Genomic DNA, 22284 nt, shown 5'->3' with positions numbered 1-22284 from the left:
GATCTTGGCCTAATGTTCCCTTTCTACAATAGTTCATGAATTCACCTCTTGATCTCATCGTTCTCTGGAATAGAGCATCGATAGATTGGTCCATTTGGCAGTGGCGCGCCTGGGGTCAGATCAATGGAGTGCTTGACCTGACAGTGTAGAGGTACCCCTGTGGGTGAGGTGAAAACATCCCTATACTCCTCCAAAACCTTGTCCACCTGTTGTTTCTGTGCAGAGGAGTCGTACCTGGAATCCGTGGCCAAATATCTTTCCCTAGGGGCAAATCATAAGGAAAAAAAATATCCTGGTCTGGGGAATGACCTTACTGCATTGCTTTGCAGTGATCAAAGAGATGGCGGTAGTCAGGGCTACCTCCAGTATCCTGTACAACTTATTAGCCAAAGTAATAATAACAGAGCGAGGCCTAGATTTATATACAACATGTCTCTTTCACAAGTATGGTTTTCCTAACAATACATCACAAACTTCAAGAGGAGAAATGTCACACAGTACCTCATCTGTGAGGTGCTTGATGTTGTAGGGGAGGTGGCACTGCTAGTTGACATGAATATCTCAGTCTTGGTGAAGCCAATGAATGGTGTACAATTATGGATGTGCTATAGTCTTTAGGCCCAGCTGCCTCACAACCTCTGATGAAATGAAATTTTTTGTCTCTCGCTATAGAAAATGAACTACAATGGGGAACCCTTCACCCACATTTGTGAGTGGAAGAGGCATTCCCCCTCCTCTGGAGCTTTAGGCTCAATCTTCTAGATCTTGATGGTGGCCACGGTGGCACTAGGACCCGCGTCAATGACCTGCTTACCTTTATTAGCTCCCTTATAAGGATCTGATTCAAAGTCAGAACCTGCCTCTGATTCGGAAGCCTTCAACTCGGCCACAAGTGACTGCTTGGACCAACACTCACTTGTATTTTGAGTGGAGCTCTTATGGAACTCACATAATTTTCACATGTCCTTCTTCGTTTTCGGGGTGTTTTTCATTGCTTGCGGCTTCGGTGAGCTGTCTTGGGTAGCACTGCCTTGGCTTGGTCCTTTGTTCAGTGACTTGGGGGCACCCTTTCCTTACTTTGATTCGTAGAGCCAAATTCTTTCTTCTTCTATTTAAACTTCTGCTCAATCTTGACAGAATACCGATACGTCATACCAAGTGAGGAAATGTCCAAAAACTCCATATCGTCTTGCATGTACTTGTGAAGATAGACACAGTACTTAAGAACCAAATTACACTTAGTATACTTGATACACAGCTTTGTGCGAAAGGTATGGAAAGTATTTGTGAACTCTAGCACATCTTGGTCCCTTCCCTACCATAGCATGGTCCACTTTATGTATTTGTTGTCATAGCTTACAACAGGGTAATACTTTTCCTTGATGGCGTATCAGAAAGAATTCCAAGTGGATGCGACTGAAAATAATGATGGTTCACTCTCATCCTTTTGTTCGCGGTAGGTTTCCCACCAATCCTTGATGTGTGGATCGGCTTTAAGAAGTGAAAAAATAATATTTTCCCGATTGGAAAAGTCATGAACTGAAAAATATCCTTCCAATAGATTTAACCATTTATCTACAACATCTACATCCATCAAGCCTTCAAATATGGGAATATCGAAGTTAACTTGTAACTTAAAAGGAGTAGAACCTCCAAAGTGGCAGTGAGATGAAGATGCATCACATGTGGGTAGCAATCAAAGGATTTGGGAAAAGTTATCCATCATTGCATCCCTCTGTCGCTTGAGGGCTTCCTTGAGCAACATTTTGAAAGGATCTCCTTGTTGGGATGGGGTCCCCTAGGCCAGTTTTGGGGTAAAGATAAATCAAGTTTTGATCAATTTTTGCAAATAATGTAAAGTCTCTACTATTTTTCGATGTGGAGCACGTAGATGAATAGGAGTCAAATGAGTTTATCCCCTTGTTTTATGTAAAGTTGGAGTTGGTTTTGAGACCCACCCATGGTCCACGGACCATGGCATTGTATGAAAAAGGGTTATAAATAGGTGTGTCTTAGAGAGTCTAAGGCATGGTTTTTGAAAAGAATTGATGATAAGGAAGGGAAGTGATAGCGAGGAGAAGGGGGTAAGGTAGAGGAAAGGCTCTACAGTTGAGTACACAGAGGCCTAGGTAGAGATTGCAATTGAGTGCGCAGAACCCTACAGCTATGTGCGCAGGGTAGTTTTGAGTGTGTAATCCTAAATTGAAGATTAATAAAGACTCTTTCTAAAGAATTCTTGCGTATTTCTATATTTCTGTTAATATTATATGTTGTCAAAGAATGATGTCTTTATAAAATATTGATTGAATGTTGCAATATTCTCTTGAATATGTGTTAATAATGTATGCAATGCATGTTTAAGTAATTTATTCTCTGATGTTTACTATTAAATTAAGTAAATTTGCGTGAACCTTAATTTAGGACTGCTCTCTGATGTGTGTAAGTAGATATATTGACTATTAAAGTTCCACAAAGACTGTTCGTAGACCTTCGCAGAGGTTTGAAGGCGATTTTGATAGAGTTACAGTAGTGTTCCCTAGGAGTGTATCGATCTGCATTAAGGTAGATCTGAGGCCCTGGAAGACATCATACTAGTCTCTAGATGCAGAAACTTTGTTCTTGCATCCCCCCATACTGCTTCAAGTAAGACTGCAGCCTGCGCTACATGGGTTGTTGCTGAAAGAGCCAAGTAGTGTAGGGATTTGTTAGTTGGCGCAACTAACTCTGAAACTGGGTCAGGACCCCCTAAGCCAATAAATGGTTTCGTTGTCGGGACCAGGATCTGCTTGAAAGAAATGTGTGATGTCACATCATTAGAATCCGCCCAAGAAAGAAATTGAAAATTGGTTGGATCAGAAGATTCACAAATTTGTGGCGCAAGAAAACCGAAATCGCACTTGTCAAAAGAAGAGTGGTTGAACAGGTATCTGCATACAGAGATACACGAGATCTTCTTCTGCACTTTTCCCATTGAACTGTATGAGTGGCTAGCTAAATTGACAGATAGCCAAGGAAGGTGGAAGCTCGATAGTCCTATAGTGTGGACTCCAAAATTAGTGCGACGATTAGAAGATTCTGAAAACAATATCGCGTGGGTTGTTGATCATTGGTTAGATCGGATCCTGGGAGGAATTGTTACAGAATTTGCAGTTGATACCTCAGTCAACTATAGTGAAGCGGAGTGCACATTTTTCAAAGGACCGCGAGGTAAGTATTTAAGATCATTGAATACCTATATTAAAATGTTTTTATGTAAAAAATGGGTGATGCCATTACCTTGATTTTAGTAGCTACGCAAAGCGGAAGGCTCTTTAGAGATCAAGAGAGATAAAGTCTAGAATATAGTCTGTTAATCAGACCTCCTTCAAGTGACAATGAAGGAGCAGTGCCAGCTTCACCGTGAAGTGTTGTCCAGCTGATAACGCAAAGTTTTCTACAAAAACATCATCCATCCACTTCCCCTCAACCTCCACCTCCACCGCATACACCTTCACCCACACCTTCATCTCCACCACCACCATTCAACATGGCGAATGCAATGAAGCTACTGATTTTCAAGGGCATAGGGAGTGAAGATACATAACATTCTTGGTTTGTTGCAAATTTTATATGGACATCGCAACATATTACTGATGACAATATAAAGAAGGCACAGTTGGTTACCGCTCTACAGGATTGCACGCTAACTTTGTATATTAAGTATTGTTCTAATAATCCTCTTGCATCGCTAGCAGAGACTAGGGTAGTGTTAAACAAGGAATTTAGTAAGCCTAATTCTGACTCACAGTCACTAATTGGGTTCAAATAAATCACGATGAGGGTTGATGAGATGCCTTGGGAATTACATCAAAGGTTGAAGTGTTAGATCTGAGACGCTAACATGCAGCTTAGAGATATTCAGCATCTTGAATGGTTTATAACTTTGCTTTTGCCCCACCTGAGAATTTCTCTGCCACAATAGAAGATAGGAACGCAAGCAGAAGCCTTGGAAATCATGATGAGGTTGCATGCATCACCTATTCAGGATGCAACCTTGGGGGTACATCCGATCCACTCTCAGTTATAGAACCTACACCTAGAAATACAAAGTTTGAAGAAAGATAAGGAAACTAAATGACAAGTGCATGTGGAAGTCTAGTGTTTAAAGTCCAAAGGCCAAGGGCACAATAAAGACCATTTTCTAGTGTATGGGAATTATATTACAAGAGGGGGACCAATTCCCCTGAAACCAAAAGCCCCAGCAGAGCCAAGCGTGGGGGTTGTGCTATTGTGTGATATTTGTTTGGTTACTAGACAACACGCAACAGATAATTGTCATTTACATCAAAAATTTGTCTAGACACCCCATCAATTGTTCTGTAACTTCTACAAATCTGTGGGCCACGATGAGCCCCATTATCAAAGCTATGAGGTGATGATGGAAAGAACACCTACATATTAGATGCAAGAAGAAACTCGGCCTCCAGAGTAGGGCACCGAAGGAGTGCGTAGAGGTTATCAACGACACAGACGAGGTCGGGGAGGAGGAGGGCCTGTAGAGGCTGTAGTCAAGTCATCTACTACAACTTCGGATAGCCAGGGAACTACGCACAGGAGTGTCAAAATCATACACACCCGTCATGTCAATAATGCAGCCCATTTGACCATAGTATAGAAGAATTCCCACTGCTGATATATAAAATGCAAGAGAATAAAGCGCAACCTTGGCAGCCTATGCAAAACTTATAGATGATAAGAGCTGAGCCCTGTGAGGAAGATCAAAGCATGAATATAGTGTTGAGAAGTGGAATAATGACTCGCGATGATAAAGGTAAACAACATGAAGAGGATGGGTGGGTCCGCAAGGCACCAGAAAAGGAAATTGGGTTTGATCTGAATTGAGCTAAGGAAACATTTATGGAAGCCAATAAAAGATTCGCTAAGGCCTCCACCTCAGGAAGCTAGGACAAGGTGCAAGAAGTCAGTGCACCTATAGAGGTTGATCCCTCCGTACTCACTACAATTTTGGAGAACTGCATAAAACTATTGCACGATAGCAAAGTTGTGGAAGGCCTACAGGAGTTAATAAAAAAATGCACCAGCAAAGAGAAGGCCCCTGATGGACACTGGGTGGTCAGAAAAATTGGTAAACATAAGGAAAGAACATGGCGTGAGATGAGGCTCACCACGTAGATAGGTGATTATGAGATGAAGCAAGTCATTTTTGATCTAGGATTAGATGTGAACATTTTACTGAAACAAAAATGGGAAAGGATAGGGAGACCTATGTTGCACTAGTCTCTGATTCAACTCAGAATGGTGAACCAACATAAAATCATCCCCATGGGATGATTATATGGAGTAACCATTGATATAGAAGGTGCAAGCGCAATGGTCGACTTTGAGGTTATAAATATTGTTGATGGCAGTAATCTATATCCTCCACTCCTGGGAATTGACTGGGACATTGATATGAATGGGGTCATCAATCTAAAGAAGAGGACAATGTCGTTTGAAAGGAAATCACTTCAGGTTGTAGTACCATTGGACCTTGTAAAAGGGGCACGCTATGCTGAACCAGTTCGTGATTATGAGGAAAGTGATGATGAACAGGATGAGATCTACAAAATAAAAGTGTGAGATCAGGACTGGATCAATTCAATGGTAGATGGATGGATTTCATGGGATTGGGATAGTTCTTGCACCTCTGATTCATATGAAGAGTTGGAGCATAGACAGAATCACTTGCATGAAATATCTACATTATGATGCAATATGATGATGAAGTCACTATGTTGTGTCTTATCGAATGTAAGGAAACTATCCCATTATGATGGTTTAACTGACGTAGATAAGTTTTTGGATGAATTTGAGCACAAAGTCCTTGAGGATCACCACTTCCAAGCTTTATAATTAGCACTGCATGCTACACCTACACGATGGTGGAGTACGCATAAGGATAGTTTTGATGAATGGCGAGATTACAGAAGAATGATGAGGTTACGGTTTGGGCATCCAAATACTAGATTGAATGAGAAATATAACAAAAGGGAGCATCTTCATAATCACCTAAAAAAAGGGACTAAAGCATGGGGAAAGAGCCACAGCTAGAGTGGGTACACATATTACTTTGGACACAATTCCCATGAATTGGTATCTGGAAACGGAGCTCCGCCATGGAACCGTGGAATGGGATATATTGAGGGAAGGATTCTTATTGACCTTCAACTTTCAAGATGGCTTTGCAAGAATCGATGAAGCTCTACAAGAGATTAAGGTAGTTATGTTCAGAACGCTACAAGAGCCTATGGAATAGACCCAACCAAATTGGAGCACCCAGTTGCACCATGCACTGGAAAGCTATAATGTGACCGCTGAAGAGGAGTATGAAGATCCGAGAAACATTAATATTCTAGAGGCAGAATGGAATCATCAATTCGAAGGCCCACAAATAGACAACCCAAACATCACCACGCCATTGAAGACAAAGCATGTAAACATTGGCACTGAAGCAGAACCGAAGTTCACGAAGATTGGCAATTATTGGAACGACGCTACCGTGGATAATGTTGCTGAGTTACTCCGTGAATATCAATATCTCTTCCCTACCAAGTTTTAGGACTTAAAAGGAATAGTTGGCGATTTTGGCATTATGAGATCACTCTGAAGCCAGACGCGAAGCCTATTAAACATAATTCATATCACCTTAATCATAAATACAAGGAAAAGGTTCACCTAGCGCTGGATAAGATGTTGGAGGCAAGTGTCATAGATCCAGTTGAAGAATCTGATTGGGTGAGCCTGATGGTGGTTCAAGAGAAGAAATAAAAGGGTGAAATAAGGATTTGTGTAGATCTATGGAAGATTAATGATGCATGTTTCCACGACCCATTCCCAACACCATTTACTGATGAATTATTAGGAAATGTTGGAGTGTAGGAGGCTTATTCCTTCACTGACGAGTTTTCTGGGTATCATCAGATCAAGATCATGCCTGAGGATAAGAGCAAGATGACCTTCGCAACTGAGTGGGGTTTTTTTCAATACATCTTGATGCCGTTCAGACTTAAGAATGCACCTGCGATATTTTCCCACGTAGTCATTGCAGCGTTCAAGGAATTCATTCATAAGTTTCTGGAAGTATATTTGATGACTGGACGATGTTCGAGTTAGTAAAGTGCCATGTAGTAAGTCTCCGCCTAATCTGGGATACATGTCATAGATACCAGATTGCCCTGAATTTGAAGAAACGCATCTTCTGTGTTCCCTTTGGGATCTTTCTGGGTCACATGGTGTGCAAGCAAGGATTAATGGTGGACCCTGCAAAGATTGCAGTGTACTGAATCTGGATGCCTCAAGGAGCGTTTTGCAACTGCGCATGATGCTAGGAGATACAGGATATTATAGAAAATTTATCAAAGCTTATGCTCAAATTACTACGCCTATGGAGAAACTCCTGAAGAAGGATGCAACATTCTATTGGGACGAAGAATGTCAATGCAACTTAAACATATTGAAAGAAAATATGGTCACTGTGCCGATCTTGGTATTCCCTTATTGAAAGAAGGAGTTTCACGTACATGTGGATGCCACTTGCATTATGTTGGGTGTCATGTTAACGTACACCAGTGAAGGAAAATTGGACCATCTTATAGCCTTCACCAGTAGGAAATTATCGAAGGTAGAGAATAATTATTCAATGACTGAGTGCGAAGGATTGGCCATGGTGTTTGTGCTACAGAAATAAAGACATTAGCTATTAGGGGGACATTTCAAGATGTGTACAGATCATTCTGCCTTGAAATACTTGGTCAATAAGCCTATGTTTGGGTGGGAGATCTGCATACGATTTCTATTATTTCATGAGTATGACTTTGAAGTCATTTTGAAGCCAGGGAGGTTAAATGTAGGACCTGACCATCTATCGCGAATCCAAACTGGAGAAGAGACGAATAATCAGGAGGAAGGGTTTCCAGATGCACAGCTCTTTGCAGTGCATGTAGCGGACAATCATTTTGTAGATATTATTCACTTCTTGGCTACGGGGATAGCACTAGAAGGATATACAAGTCAGAAAAAGAAGGAATTAGTAGTGCGCATGACAGATTTTTCAGTTATTGTGGAACATTTGTATAGGATGGGTACAGATGAAATATTGTGAAGATATGTGCCGATTTTGAGCAGAATAGAATCCTCACTGAAGCTCATGGGGAAGATGCAGGAGGTCATTATGCAGACAAGGAAACTGCGTAGAATATTTTGCATGCAGGGCTATGGTGGCCAACACTACATAAGGATTCAAAGGCATATTGCAAGCCATGTGATGCATGTCAAAGAATGGGCAGACCATCACGAAGGGATGAGTTTCCATTACATCTTCAACTATCTTTGTAGCCATTTGAGAAATGGGTGATTGATTTCGTTGGGCCAATTCAGCCCCCACAAAAGAAAATAGGTGCATGCTATATCATCACCATGATGGAATATCTCACCAGATGGGCAGAAGCACAACTGGTTAAGAATTATACAAGGGCTATGGCAGCAAAGTTTTTATTTGAGTATGTATTAACCAGACTTGGCTACCCAAAGGTGTTGATAAGTGACAGAGGTACGCATTTCCTAAACGAAACGATCAATGCATTCACTGAAGAATTCCAAGTCTACCATCAGAAGAGTACACCATATCACCCACAGGCCAATGGAACTGTTGAAGCCTTAAATAAGATTTTGGAGAACATGATGATGAAGATCTGCAGGGCACAGAAAAATGACTGGGATGTGCACGTACCCATAGTACTATGGGCTTATAAGACTACTTGTAAGAAGCTGACATGGAAAATGCCATTCAGATGAGTATATGGGGTCAAAGCTATAATGTTGATGGAGTACATGGTTCCTAGTTTGCATATAGCAACCCTAACGAGTATGGCGAATCGTGAGGCCTTGGAGGAATGACTCACACAGTTGATGGAGCTTGAGGATGATTGATTTTTGGTGGGATTTCATCAACAAGTATAGAAGGAACATGAAAAAGCATGGCACGATCGCCACATCAAGTTTCGCACAATCAAGGTAAATAATATTGTCCTATTACATGATAGTAAATTTACTAAATTTCCCAGTAAATTCCAGATGTATTGGCTAGGACCATATATTATCAAAGAAATTACAAATGGAGGCATAGTTCAGCTCATGAAGCTGAACCGGAAATCTTTCCCAGGAAGAGTGAATGGGAGAAGATTGAAGTTGTATATAGGGGATCTTGCACAATGTCTTAGTGATCCTGGAAGCCACAAGGGGGTGAAGGAATATAAACTACATTGCCCAGTTTAGAGAATAAAAGAGTGAGCAAGTTGTGCAGACAATAACGGAGATGCAATCAAGGGAGCTGCACACTGGAGTGCCATGGAGGAAGCTATTGCAAAGCACAACAGGAAATGTTGGGTTGTGTTATATTCTTTCCACGACTAGCCCATGTAGTTGACCGAGGGGTTAGAGGGGGGGCAGATCCCCCCCTTCGTTGCACCGATTGTGTAGCGAGGGGGTCATAGGGGGTTTGGCGGGTGCAGGTAACCCCCCTCTATTAGGTTGGGCAGACCTACCTATTGTTTTGTGCATGATTTTCGCACATGGTTTTGGACGTGATGGTTTTCAGTCCATGGTTTTGGATGCGATGGTTTTTTATCCATGGCATTGGATGCTTCAGCATGTATAAATATGTATTGTAACATTGAAAGGAACATAATGAAAAGTCAAGCTGGTAGTCCTCGTTTTGGGATCCAAGGGAAAATCTCTGTGTATATGTGTTTTATGTGTTATGCTCTCGCATTGTTTATTTTCTGTGTTTTAGAATTCATATGCAAGTAATTTCTGTGCAGGGTTAAAACCTACATTTGGTATTAGAGTTGTTTTGGCTTCAACGGGACATCTTTGTTGCTGAGGGGTTTTTCTCTAGCCTATGGTATACCCTGTTCAGTGGGAGATCTAAGAGATCGATTCTGGTGGTGAAAGAAGATGGAGAGTAGTGGGAAGATAGAGATAGAGAAATTTAATGGTCAGAGTTTTGAGTTGTGGAAACTCAAAATGGAGGATCTGTTGGTGAATAAAGATCAGTGGATCGCAGTAGATCTGGGTACTAAACCAATGTCAGTGTCTGATGAAGAATGGAAGAATTTGTATCAGAAGGCAAAGAGCACAATATGATTATGTTTCTCAGATTCAGTATTGCTAAATGTATCAGGGGAAGATATGAGGAAGGCTTTGCCGGACAAGTTAGGGACTTTGTACCAATCTAAGTCTTTGGTGAATAAACTATTCCTATGGAAAAATCTGTATAACATGAGGATGAAAGACGGAGACTCGGTGACAGAGCATCTGAACGCATTTAATACTGTGGTAAGTCAGTTATTATCTGTTGATATAAAATTTCAGATGAAGATAAGTGCATCATTTTGTTGTGTTCTCTACCAGATTCTTAGGATAGTCTATTTATTGCAATAGGTAGCAATACAACTACCTTGCAGTTTGATGAAACAGTCTCATCCTTGCTGACGAAGGAGATGAGACAGAGAAATATGGAGAGCTAGAATGGTGATGCCTTGTCTATACGAGGACGGTCCCAGAATAGAAACAAAAATAAGTCATCAAATGGAAGATCTAAATCTAGAGGGAGATATAAATCTTCAGGAAAACCTATAAAGGTGGTTTGCCAGAAATCCGGAAAGGAAGGGCACTACAAAAGGTACTGTAAATCTAAAGATCTTGATAAAGGAAACGGATCTGATGATGCTCCTTCAGCAGAGGCAAAAACCACCTCAGATGAAGGTGGGGATGTGTACTTGGTTTCTTCAAGTACACATGTAGATCATGAGGCATGGTTTATTGACTCAGGTGCAACCTTTCACTTCACTCCCCATAGAGAGTGGTTCTGCGAGTATGAGAAATATGATGGTGATGATGTCTTCTTAGGGGATGATAGGAAGGCTATAATCATTGGTTGTGGAAAAGTAAAGATGAAGGTTCAAGGTGGAAGGGTTAGAACACTTCCAAGTGTTCTTCATATTCCTGCATTGGCCAGAAATCTTATTTTTGTAAGCAAGATGGATTATGCAGGTGTAAAAACAATGTTCGAGAAGGATACATCCAAGATGGTTCGGGGAGCACTAGTATTGATGCGGGGAGTTCAGATTGGAACTCTTTACAAGATGAATGGTAGCACTATTGTTGATGGGTGTAACAGCTCTATGGTTCTTGAAAGTGGAGCAGAAAATCTAGTGGTCTCTGGAGAGAAGACCATGTTGTGGCATCAAAGGCTTGGACATATTGGAGAGAAGGGCCTTCAAATACTTCATGCTAAAGGTATGGTAGAAGGTATGAGTAATAACTCTCTAGATTTTGATTTCTGTGAAAATTGTCTATATGGGAAGCAGAATTGGGTGAGTTTCCCCTCTGGTGGTAAGAGGGCGAAACAGATATTAGAGCTTGTGCATAGTGATGTGTTTGGACCTGTGAAGGTTCCATCACTGCATAAGTCTGTGTACTATGTATCATTTATAGATGAATTCTCAAGGAATAAATGGATACATTTCCTTAAGAAGAAATCTGAAGTCTTTGACAGGTTTAAATAATTTAAGGCTCTGGTGGAAAACCAGATAGAGAAGAAGATAAAGGTGTTTAGGACAAATAACGATGGAACATTTTGCGGTAAGAAATTTAAAGAATTATGTAAGAAGTGTGGTATAGCACGATAGAAGACTACTCCACACACACCTGAGCAAAATGGAGTTGCAGAAAGAATGTACAAGACGTTGATGGAAAGAGCAAGAAGCATGTTCAATGGTGCCGGGTTAGGATACGAATTCTGGGCAGAGGCGGTGAAAACAACATGTTACTGGCCAATAGATCACCTCCATCAGCATTGGAGGATAAGACTCCACAAGAGGTATGGACTGGTAAGAAACCCTCTCTTTCACATTTGAGGGTATTTGGATGTGATGCATATGTGCATGTTCCAAAGGAGAAATGAACCAATTTGGATAGTAAATCTAAAAAGTGCATCTTTATTGGGTATAAGAATGGTTTAAAGGGTTATAAACTTTGGAACCCAGTAACAAGGAAGGGTGTGTACAGTCGAGATGTCGTGTTCAGAGAAGTGAAAGATGTTATTAAACATGAAGTCTAACCAAAGGAACCTGAGAAGATATAGTTTGAGCTTAAGGAGGAATAATCAGACACTACAGTGGAGGAGGAATTAGAAGATGAAGATCCACAAACTCCTGGTATGAGAAGATCAGTTCAAGAAAGAAGGCAGCCTTAAAGTTATAGTCTTTTCTTTCTGTTCAAATTTTGATTTATCTGTTATTGATGATGATCCCAAAACTGTGAAGGAAACATTAGATTCAGAGGATGGCAAACTCTGGAAAGAGGCCATGATTCATGAAATGGCAACTTTGCAAAAAAATGAGGCTTGGGATCTGGTAGAGTTGTCGGCTAGAAGGAAACCCATTGGTAGCAAATGTGTGTTCAAGAAGAAGACAAATGCAGAAGGAAAGGTGGAGAAACACAAAGCTCGTTTGGTAGCAAAAGGCTATTCCCAAGTGCTGAGAATTAATTTTGGTGATATTTTTTTTCCTGTTTCCAAGGTAACTTCTATTAGATTACTTTTATCTATTGTTGTTTCTTTTGATTTTGAGGTAGAATATATGGATGTGAAGACAACATTTCTTCACAAGGATATAGAAGAGGAAATATACATGAAGCAACCTGAAGGCTTTATGGTGAAGGGTAAGGAAGAACTGGTATGCAAGTTAAAGAAGTCTCTGTATGGGTTAAAATAGTCACCAACGATGTGGTATCAGAAATTGGATACATCTATACTGGGACTTAGCTTCACCAAAAGCAAAGAAGATCACTATGTGTATTTTAAATTAATTGGTGACCATGTTATTTATCTAGTCTTGTATGTGGATGATATGTTTCTGGTTGGAAATGACAAAGAAATTATCCAGGATTTGAAGACCCAATTGTCCTCCAAATTTGACATGAAAGATCTTGGTGCTGCAAACTATATTTTGGGCATGCAAATTAAAATAGATCGAGCAAAGGGGAAACTCTAGTTAAACCAGAGGAAGTATTTCAACACAATACTGCAGAGGTTCAGTATGCAGGATAGTAAACCAGTGAAGGTTTCTATTCCTGTAGGTGTGAAGTTATATGTTGAACAGTGTTCCAAGACACAAGAAGAGGAAGAGGACATGTCCTGTGTTCCACATGCAAGTGTAGTCGATAGCCTGATGTATGCATTGGTCTGTACTAGACCAGACATTGCACATGCAGTGGGAATATTGAGCAAGTTTATGTCAAAACCATGGAAGGAGAACTAGATAATAGTGAAGCGAGTTTTTAGATATTTGTGTGGCACTAGTGATTATGGTTTGTGCTACCAAGGAAGACCAGGATTGGATAGAGTGTTGGATATTTGTGGTTTTGTTGATGCAGACTGGGCTGGAGATCTGGATCAGAGAAGATCTACAAGTGGGTATGTGTTTAACCTATTTGGAGGTGCAGTTAGTTGGATGAGTAAGAAACAATGTGTAGTGGCACTATCAACTACAAAGGCAGAATAAATGGCAGCCACTCATGCAAGCAAGGAAGCAGTTTGGTTGTAGAGATTGTGTTCAAGTATGGGGTTAGTATAGGGAGCTATAAGGATAGACTGTGATAGCCAATGTGCAATTTTCTTGGCAAAGAACCTTGCATATCATTCAAATACAAAGCACATTTATGTTCAGTATCACTTTTGAGGGATATGATAGAAGACAAAAATGTGTTGCTAGTAAAGTTGGACACTTTGTAGAATACTGCAGATGCATTGACAACATCTGTGAGATCTAAGAAGTTCTCTTGATGTAGAGAAACAATGGGCATTATAGGGATGGATAAATGACTAAGCTCTCTTGTGGCCCCCTCTAGAAAGAAAACAACAAGTGGGAGAATGTTGGGTTGTGTTATATTCTTTCCACGAATAGCCCACGTAGTTAAGCGGGGGGTTGGGGGGGCAGAGCCCCCCCTTCATTGCGCCGATTGCATAGCGGGGGGATCACAGGGGGTTTGATGGGTGCAGGTAACCCCCCTATACGGGGTCTGGGACAGCGCCCTAGAAAATTTTGTTTTTTTGACCCTATATTAGGTTGGGCGGACCTACCTATGGTTTTGTACATGATTTTTGCACATGGTTTTGGACGCAATGGTTTTCAGTCCATGGTTTTGGACGTGATGGTTTTCGGTCCATGGTATTGGTTGCTTTGGCATGTATAAATATGAATTGTAACATTGAAAGGAACATAATGAAAAATCAAACTAGTAGTCCCTGTTTTGGGATGTGTATATGTGTTTTATGTGTTATGCTCATTGTTTATTTTCTATGTTTTAGAATTCGTATGCAAGTAATTTTTGTACAGGGTTAAAACCTACAGGAAATTTACTATTGGAGTTACTGTTCATGACTTGATGACCAGAAGATGGTTAAGTTGAGGGGGGTGTTGGCATTATGATACAGGAGTTGTCCTTGATGGAAACTCACTTAGAGGTATGATACAAGTGATGGTATCTCAATCAGAGGACAGATCTTAGTACAACAGTTCAAGAGAGAGATATACGCAGGTTCATCGTGACCAAGATGCATATACACGTGGGTTAGCGAAATAGGAGGCGCGTATACGTACACACGCGGTTTCACAAAAGGAAAGGCGCGTACATGTTGGAAACCATGGTTTTGGTCCGTGGTATTTGGTCCATGGTATTTTGGTATTAGTCCATGGTATTTGGTCCGAAGTGTCGACCCCAGGTAGTGGGTCCAAGGTATTGGTTCAAAATGGTTTTGGACCATGGTAATGGGAGAAGCCTAAACCTATATAAGGCGAAGATCATTAGGCCAAGAGGGCGTAGAGAGGAACTGATGAATATCTGATGAAGTGTGAGATCCAGATGCTGGTTATGGGTTGGTGATGCCTTTCTTGATCTTAACCAAGGTTGCACTCATGTGGAGGATGATGAACGATGGAACAGGATCTTAAGGCTTGGAATGATTATCATTATATGGTTTTATTATGGATAGACTAGATCTATTGGCGCATGTTTATTGTATGAATGTTATGATTTGTGTATGACTGATGTCTGGAACAGCTGCAAATATTTGCAGATCTGTACGCGGGTTGGCTTTGGTAAAAGAGCGTATGTACGCAGGTTTGGTTCATCATAGTAGCGTATGCATTATATTTGAAGTTTTAGGTGTATCTGGTTATTGTTATGTGTTCTGGTGACTGTGCTGTGGACAGGGTTTTAGTGTTTCAGTATTGGGTGATTAAGAGATCGGTAATGCAGGTGTAATTGATGGATGTCTTGCAGTGGTGATTTTGTATTTATGGATCCAGTATGAAAATGTATGAAACATGGTCCCTGGATGATCGTAGGCCGGGGCCTATGTACTGGTAAACATATTGGCCAGTACAAGAGCCAGGGGGTTGTAGCTCCCTTCCAAGAGCAGCTGGAAAACGAGTGAAGGTTGGAGCCTTCAGTAGGCTGGCGCCTACGTACTAGTAAATGGATCGGCTAGTACAAGAGCTAAGAGGGTTGTAGCCCTCTACAGGTTGCAGCCTACGTCCTGGTAAATGACTGCATGAGTACATTGTAAAAGAAGTTTCTTATTAAAGGAAGATAGAAACAAATTGCAGCAGGTGGTTTTCACCCACATTGGGCTTCCACCTTATATCATGGTGTTCATGTGTGCTTCTTGTGTGTGATGATCTGTTCTGTTTTACTGCACCTGCTTACTGTACATATGGTTAATGAAGTTCTGATGCACTAACTAAAGATAAACATTTAATGGATTAACTGAATCATAAGTATTTTGGATATATGCTAGTTGCATTAGACACAGTTGCGTATACATGTGGGTTCCCTTAATTGAAGTAGCGTATATGTATGGAAATTAAAAAGTTTTATTGATTTGATAATACTGATTCACCCCCCCCCCCCTCTTAGTATTATTTCCAATAATTGGTATCGAAGCAGGTCCTTTGGTAGAAGCTTGATCGCTTGAAGGAGATCAGTAGAACAATGGGAAAGAAAGTGCGTCAAAAGAAGAAGACAGCTCAAAGGAATAATGACAGCCCGCTGTTGAGTGGAAGCAAGTATTCAGATCTTGAATCACCTCAGATTGAAGATGGACAAGCAAATGAAGCATCAGATAAAATCATAGATCAACAAGATCTACCTAGAAAAAGAGAGAGTGCCCTCAAAGAAGAAATTATCAGCTTAAAATCTCATCTGGAATGTGCCTTCAGATTTCAACAAATGCTGAAGGTGTTGAATGAAGAACAAGAAAAGGAGATTCTCAAACTAAGGCAACAAGTGGAAGAAGGAAGAAAAGCTGGAGAAGACATAAGGAAACAGTATCTGGAAAAGGAAGAACAACATCAGGTTGAGGTAAATATCTTAAAAGGTAAATTAGAAGAAAAGGATAAATTGTTACGATTTCAAGATAGTACTAATATTTTGGATGACATTCTTGGTAGTCAAAGATCCCCTACTATCAAAAATGGTCTTGGCTTTTATGAATCTGTTAAAGGTGAATCTAGCTCACAAGGTGAGGCAAGGAACTCTAACGAGAAATCTGAAATGCTCAACAAGGAATAGCCAAGGAAAGAAATTCCTCAAAGAAAATATTTTTCTCCTAACTATGGAAGTGATAGACGATTATTTCCTCTGATGAATAATGTTGAATGTTATGTATGTCATAATCTTGGACATGTTGCAGCCAGATGCAGAAGTAGAATGGTTCAATACCGTCACACAGAAAGATCATCACGTTCGAGGTACTTTAAGGGATATTGTTTTGCTTGCAATATGTTTGGTCACAAAGCCATTGACTGTTTTAGGAGGAATATGAAACATGTAAGATGTTATGCATGCAACAAGCCTGGACATATAGCGAAAGAATGAAAGAGAAGATTATGGACACCAAACCAAAAGAAGAAAACATCATCACAGTTGAAGATATGGAAGAAAAAAGAGGTACAGCCAGAAAGATGCGGCATGATAGATTCAGAGGAAGCTAGAAGTGTGGAACATCAGTGTTCTAAATCTCATACGTAGGTTTCATGAAGACAAGTCGTGTCTATACGTGATTTATATTCTGCACAATCACGTATATGATGTTCTGAAGAAAAGCAACAGTAAAAAAGTTTGATATATCATATGGTTCAGTCATTGTTTTGATGATGGCATGGCACAGGTTCAGGGGGAGCATATACTTCAAACATATACTTCAAATAATGCATTTTTGGCATTATGGTTAGAAGTCTTTGGTGATGATGCTTATTGACATATCTTGCTTGACCAAAAGAATGGATTGCAGGTTACAGGTCTGGATGCTAGATGCTTATAATGTCGATCATATGGTGTATGATAGCTGCTGATAACTATCATGGTCTTGTTTAGGTCCTTGGTCTTTGTGAGTCATATGATGTATTTTGTTACCCCACTATGCATGGGATGGATGATGTAATGAGTCATGTATAAACATTTGGTATATCCCCACTTGGTTGGGTAGATGAGTCAAAAATGGTGTATTCCCACTTGATTGGGAGATTGATGTATGTATAGAGTCATGTTATGCTTTTGCAGACCTTGCATGTGCTCAGGGGGAGCATGGACGGATTAGTACATCTTGGCATATACAAAGGGGGAGCTCAATCAGAAACTTCAGCATGTACTCAAGGGGAGTATGGACAACATAATGTATATCAAAGAAGAGAATATCTTGGTCCGCCCTTTGCCCTTGATGTCAAAGGGGGAGAGTGACTTGGTGTAGTGGTTGCCATCAAGTCCAAAGGGGGAGATTGTTGGCATTATGATACAGGTGTTGTCCTTGATGGCAACTCACTCAAAGGTATGATACAAGTGATGGTATCTCAATCAGAGGATAGATCTTAGTACAACAGTTCAAGAGAGAGATATACGCAGGTTCATCATGACCAAGATGCGTATACACGTGGGTTAGCAGAACAGGAGGCGCGTATACATACACACGCGGTTTCACAGAAGGAAAGGCGTGTACATGTTGGAAACCATGGTTTTGGTCCGTGGTATTTGGTCCATGGTATTTTGGTATTAGTCCATGGTATTTGGTCCGAAGTGTCAAACCCAGGTAGTGGGTCCAAGGTATTGGTTCAACATGGTTTTGGACCATGGTAATGACAGAAGCCTAAACCTATATAAGGAGAAGATCATTAGGCCAAGAGGGCGTAGAGAGTAACTGATGAATATCTGATGAAGTGTGAGATCCAGATGCTGGTTATGGGTTGGTGATGCCTTGCTTGATCTGAACCAAGGTTGCACTCATGTGGAGGATGATGAACGATGGAATGGGATCTTAAGGCTTGGAATGATTATCATTATATGGTTTGATTATGGATAGACTAGATCTATTGGCGCATGTTTATTGTATGAATGTTATGATCTGTGTATGACTGATGTCTAGAACAGTTGCAAATATTTGCAGATCTGTACATGGGTTGGCTTTGGTAAAAGTGTGTATGTATGCGGGTTTGGTTCATCATTGTATCGTATGCATTATATTTGAAGTTGCATGTGTATCTAGTTATTGTTATGTGTTTTGGTGACTGTGCTGTGGACAGTGTTTCAGTGTTTCAGTATTGGGTGATTCAGAGATCGGTAATGCAGGTGTAATTGATGGATGTCTTGCAGTGGTGATTTTGTATTTATGCATCCAGTATGAAAATGTATGAAGCATGGTCCCTGGATGATCGTAGGCCGGCACCTACGTACTGGTAAACATATTGGCCAGTACAAGAGCCAGGGGGTTGTAGCTCCCTTCCAGGAGTAGCTGGAAAATGAGTGAAGGTTGGAGCCTTCAGTAGGCCGGTGCCTACGTACTAGTAAATGGATCGGCTAGTACAAGAGCTAAGAGGGCTGTAGCCCTCTGCAGGTTGCAGCCTGCGTGCTGGTAAAGGACTGCACGAGTACATTGTAAAAGAAGTTTCTTATTAAAGGAAGATAGAAACAAATTGCAGAAGGTGGTTTTCACCCACATTGGGTTTCCACCTTATATCATGGTGTTCATGTGTGCTTCTTGTTTGTGATCATCTGTTCTGTTTTATTGCACCTGCTTACTGTACATATGGTTAATGAAGTTCTGATGCACTAACTAAAGATCAACATTTAATGGATTAACTGAATCATAAGTATTCTGGATATACGCTAGTTGCATTAGACATAGTTGCGTATACACGCGGGTTCCCTTAATTGAAGTAGCGTATATGTATGGAAATGAAAAAGTTTTATTGATTTGATAATATTGATTCACCCCCACCCCCCCCCTCTCAGTATTATTTCCAACAGGGGGTGGTGGAATTTAAGGCAAAAATCTTTGAATATATGCCACCAAAACAACATTTATTGTCATAAATTGGGGAGAACTATCGAATTTGAACTCAAAACCCCCTATAAATTACGTGTGCCAGTCCAACAGAGAACACTTTGTGTTATCAAAATTGTTAGTGAAATTCATTGTTTATCACCTATGAACCGATCGGATTGGGAAGATTTAGTTGTGAGCCCTGCGTTTGCTAACTTATCTGAGATAAACCAGAAGTTTATACTTAACAAAATTCTTGCACCAAGTCTTGTTGAAATTGTGAGTACTAGCGATGTTTCCTCTGAGGCAACTACCCCAAAAGTGGTAAGTATGGAAGCTCCAACTCCTATGCATACGATGCCGAGGTCGCCGAGGCTAAAGCATACACCTACTAGAGAAACCCAACTAGCCAAAACAAAGAAGAACAAGCAAAAGAAGCCGATGCAAGTTCGCGCTTCCCCAAGAAAGCATTCTGAAACACAAAAGCCAAAGAAAGATAAGTAGCCAAAGAAGGTAGTGGACCTAGAGGTGGAAGAAGCCCAGGGAACTGAAGATATTGATGTTGAAGGAGCAGAACCTATAACAAGGCTCCCTGAGTTTATCCCTCCATGGAAGGGAAAATCGAAGGTCACGAAGGAACTGGACTATGAAAAGTTCCCCATATCTACACCTCTTCTACCTAAGCAGGTCCCATTTGAAGGTTTGCGGCTCACTAGGATCCCACTATTGAAAATGGAGGATTGGGACCTAGTTGATCACGCCAAGTTTCCACACTTGGCGATAGACAAATAGATGAGGAGATTTTATTATGTAGAATAAATTGTAACCACATTGGAAAATAGAAGAATGGGTTCGCGGTGTTGAGCACTCAGTGTTACTTAATCTGCTATGGGTTCCCCATTATCATTTCACCCCCATTAACACAATTTGTGAGTGTTAGCTTCTCACACTGGTGCAAGATGGTTGTTTATGGTTAGGAGGGCCTATCCCCGTCATAAACATGCTTATTCAGAGAATCACGCACCTGTCTTATAAGGGCGTGAACCCGACCAAGGAGTTTGGAAAAAATACTGAGGAAAAGGACCTCTCAGAAAGGATGAAGAGGGATTATGGCCTCCTTAAGAAGTCGCGAGGCTATTCAATTATTTCTATAACACACATGGAAATTCAATTGGTTGCCCAGATCTTAGCAGGAAAGGTTATGAGAAAATGTCTCGCGGATGAAGTTCTGGCACCTATAGTTTCCCTGGCTACATAGTGCGTGAAAAGCATATAATTTAACTAGTCAAGATACCTCTGCCAAGAGTTCCTACCGAACTTCCAAGAGACCCAAGATGAAACCAAGTCGTTCCACTATGCTTGGTTCTTGTTCTCGATTGTGCTTGTTACATGGGAATTGCCAGAGGATAGCCAATTTCCTCCACTCGAGGAAGGATTGCCGGAGGCAGCGTAATTCACTTCCTTATGGGCTACAAAGGATGTCGTATGAACTATCGATACAAAGATATTTTGGGCTCCTAAGGAAATGAGTCTCTGCATGGCCATCAATCATTGTCTAAGGTTTTCCCCAACCTTGTTCACACAACTTTCACCCTATGTGGAATTCAAGGCCGACTTCCACAAAGTGTACATTCAAGTGTGGAATGATCCATAGCAGAACTGGCACGACTTGCCATATTTGGTGATAGAAATAGATGTCTAGGAGTTCACTGTGAAATGGCCTACAAAGTGGCATGCCCCATTAGACTCAGAGGCTGGACTAAGCACAGGTGTAGAAAGTTCTACCAAATAGAAAATAAAGGAGGCAGCTAAGTAGGTTGTGCATAACCTAGCAGCACAGAAAAATAAGGAAGCCGCTGAAAAGGCTCATGTGGAGCAAGAACCCACTGCCAAGGAGCATGCAGAACAGGAACATCACAAGTCACAAAATGGTGACAAGTCACCTTCGCAGGAGATAGAGGAGGAAGAACATTCTGGGCAAGGAAGCGGAGGCGATGAGGGGCATAGCACCCCATTTATTCTGAAGAGACGTCGAAAGGAGGAGCAGGAAGGTACAAGGAAGAATCAGAAATCAAATAAGTCACAGGTTGATCCCATGGTCTTAATAGAAGGCGATCTCGATGAGATCAGGGATAAAATCAATGATACCACGACTAAAGTGTTGCAGTAGTTTCAATAGCAATATATGTAGATGCTGAGGAGCGTCCAAAAGGATCTACATGAGTTGAAGATCCAAGCAAGCAAAATATAGGTGGGCACCAGACAAGCAAGAGCAAAGCAAGCGAGCTTGGAACTTGCAACAATCCAAGCAACAGAGTTAGTAACGACCCTTGACCTTTGCACTATAGAAATACTAGAGGAGTCCCTTCACGCAGAGGCTACCAACGATCGCATCATCCTGAGTACAATCAAGAACATCAGGATGAATATAGTGGAACTCTCCAATGAGACCCTCCACACGCTGCATGCAGGGGTGGCAGATGAATTGAGAACAATGGAGCAGATGCCTTCAACCTTATCAGTGAGTAAAAATTGAACAATGAGAAAATTTTCACTAAAAATATGCATTCTTTGAAGGAAAAGGAGGCGCTTCAGACGTGTATTTCCAGTCTGGAGTCATTACTAGTAGAGGCATGCAAGAAAGTGCCTGAACGTCACATCCCGGAGGATGCACAGCTAGAAGCAAATATCAGAACACTAGTCGTTGGTGTGCGTGAGGCCAAAGTAGAGGTTGGTCGAGTCACGTTTGAGCTCAATGTGAATATCATAGAGTTGTAGTTAAAGTTGCAGCCCTCGACTCTGCCTGAGGTCCAGGAGCAATGTGGAGATGCGATAAAGCAAAGCATGGCTACCTTGGATGCCACAAT

The sequence above is a fragment of the Pinus tabuliformis genome, chromosome 6 (assembly GCF_031772625.1).
Source record: "Pinus tabuliformis cultivar Carrire ecotype Pingquan chromosome 6, CPIR1, whole genome shotgun sequence".
Classification (NCBI taxonomy): domain Eukaryota; kingdom Viridiplantae; phylum Streptophyta; class Pinopsida; order Pinales; family Pinaceae; genus Pinus; species Pinus tabuliformis.
Note: the sequence above shows the minus strand (reverse complement) of the source record.